General features: G+C 33.5%; 1 protein-coding gene across 1 annotated transcript in view; it reads right to left on the reverse strand.

Annotated features, from left to right (window-relative positions):
- The window catches only part of LOC137652302 (glutathione S-transferase 1-like), a 55964-nt gene extending 54712 nt beyond the window's left edge, over window positions 1-1252 (reverse strand). Inside the window, exon 1 of the mRNA XM_068385614.1 lies at window positions 1093-1252. The gene's annotated coding sequence lies outside the window, so the exon portion shown is untranslated. The remainder of the gene's footprint in view (window positions 1-1092) is intronic.
- Between the last annotated feature and the right edge of the window lie 1248 nt (window positions 1253-2500).

The following is a 2500-nucleotide window of genomic DNA, read 5'->3' on the forward strand; positions in this document are numbered from 1 at the left end:
TTTTCGAGGTGTTAGCATTTTTTTCCATTCATAAGAACTCTGGATTATTTTCTTTAATATAATAAACATATTTTTTCTCTGGCTGCTACTCAACTCCTTTTAGTATCTTTTTTATTATATAGCTAAGGGGGCAACTTCAAAAGATGGTGGTATCGCTTTTATAGAAGTAACGCTAGGAAATTATATCTCATTTATTGTTCGCCATATTACAAGAAGCTAGATTTATTTTAGAATATTATATTCATGTTGCTCGAACTGATCGTTAAGTTCATGCAATATAAGGTACTTCAATCTTATCTGCAACACACTAACTTTAGCCTTATCAATGCAATATCATCCTTTCTTTACATATTTTCTCTTAACATTCTTCCCTCTTTTTTAAGGCAACATCTTTTGATTAAAACAAAACGTATGTTTATACCTATAGACATTTGCAATCGTCAAAATTTCCTTTGTGAATTAATGAAAAGAATTTCATAAACAGAGAGAGAGAGAGAGAGAGAGAGAGAGAGAGAGAGAGAGAGAGAGAGAGAGAGAGAGAGAGAGAGATCATAGTTGGTTTCATGACTAGCACTCTTACTGAAAATGTAAGTGTACCAGCATGTTATTCTGATTCTAATATTCATTTAGTAAAGTCTTCATAATGCAAATGACAAAATAGAAAGGATATTTAGGCGCAGATTACATAAGCGTATATTCCATTTTTATTACATTGTACTAGAATGCAATGACCTTTACCTTATGTTTGCCTTTCATCAATGACCGGTAGATAATGCAGTAAAATATACTTTGAAAGTGGGGTATTGATAGATTGTGGCTCAATCCATTATTGTTGAATTTCGTGGAATAATGGTTGAATTTGATCAATTCAAAGTCACACGCAGAATGTTCTTTAGATTGTGTTAATATAATTCGTAAATAGAGATCATCATGGAAGTCATAACTTGAAAAAATGTCTTTGAATATTCAGAACAGTCACTATTATAAGCAAGCTTTTTATTGTAATTTCCTAAACATGACTTCAAAATGAAAAATCGAAAACCAACTAATTTTCATATCAGACTAATGTAAAAGTAACTGAATTCCACCAACCTGTTTGATAAAGGATCCTTATTGATAAAGAAAACTACTTCAGTGGAACCCAACCTTGATGAACGTCAGCAGCCGAGAGAATGAATCTATCATTCATACAACGTTACAATTATTGCAGACCATTTGATCCTCCCACTATACCGGGCATCCAATGCCCCCTCTCAACCCACGCTCTTGTTTCCGAGATAATCAATTTAATCGCAGTGGGAGGGCCGTTACACAAAGCAGGATGTTATCAGTTGATCTCTAATTCGTCTTTACATTTATCACCTATCTATACACATGACTCTCACTTATGAATGTCACTGTCACATTATATTTTAATCTTTGGCAGAGTATTGATGACCAGTATGAGTTGCTTTTTATATATAGGTATTTACTTGACATTTAAAGCCTAAAGATTCCCAAGAATTAAGCGAATTAAAATAAAGTAATCTATTTAAAAAGTATAAAAAGCAATTTGTATTTGTTTTAAAGAAATAAGTGCGAATGTGAGGCAGAAATAATTGGACTTGATCCAAAAGTTGCAAAACTGCCACTTTCATATTATAAAATCATATGAGAGAGAGAGAGAGAGAGAGAGAGAGAGAGAGAGAGAGAGAGAGAGAGAGAGAGAGAGAGAGAGAGACCTGAAGTCTACCCATATAAAGTAAAAGATTTTCATAGAGTAGCTCTAGAGAGAAGTGGCATAATGGTTAAGCAATGTAAATGGGGGAGAATTCGGGCTAATTCACTAATATCGACAATGGAAACAACTACATATACACTAGTATAAAAATATCTTTCTGTAGACGTTTTGATTCGAGTGAAAAAAACAACACTTTATTTGAGTGTGCGGACAAACCGTGCGCATATTGTTGATCATAGCAATTTCGAAATCAACCATGATATTTTTTAGAGTTAATCTATTTACTAATTTTTTCAATTGTTCAAGCGTATGCTGCTTGGCTTTTGTCGGTTAAAAAAATGTAAACTGTATCCCAGATACAGTTTTAAACGTACCATCTAAACACAAATGTGACGCTTCTCCTAGATATTTTAAGTTTTTAATTGAAATAGATAATAAACTATTATGGAGGGTAATTGTCATAAGGGGGTATGTGTCCTAGGGGGTAAATGTCCTAGGGGGTACTTGTCCTGGGGGGGGGGGGGGGGGGGGTTAGTTGTCAGCGGGGCGGGGGGGGGGGGGGGGTTAATTGTCAGAGTCATTGTTATAATATATTTGCTTCTCATCGAATGAATGGATAAAACATAAAAAAAAAATGAAACAATACTTCATATAACAAGGAAAGAATCCAACAAAGGTAGAGAGAAACTTATGTATTACTAAACAATATACTTTTTATAGGTCTTTAAAATTTGAAAAGGAAAAGTTCGATCAAAATATTTACAGAATTTCTTTTATTAT

Source organism: Palaemon carinicauda, chromosome 13 (assembly GCF_036898095.1).
Source record: "Palaemon carinicauda isolate YSFRI2023 chromosome 13, ASM3689809v2, whole genome shotgun sequence".
In the NCBI taxonomy this organism is placed as follows: domain Eukaryota; kingdom Metazoa; phylum Arthropoda; class Malacostraca; order Decapoda; family Palaemonidae; genus Palaemon; species Palaemon carinicauda.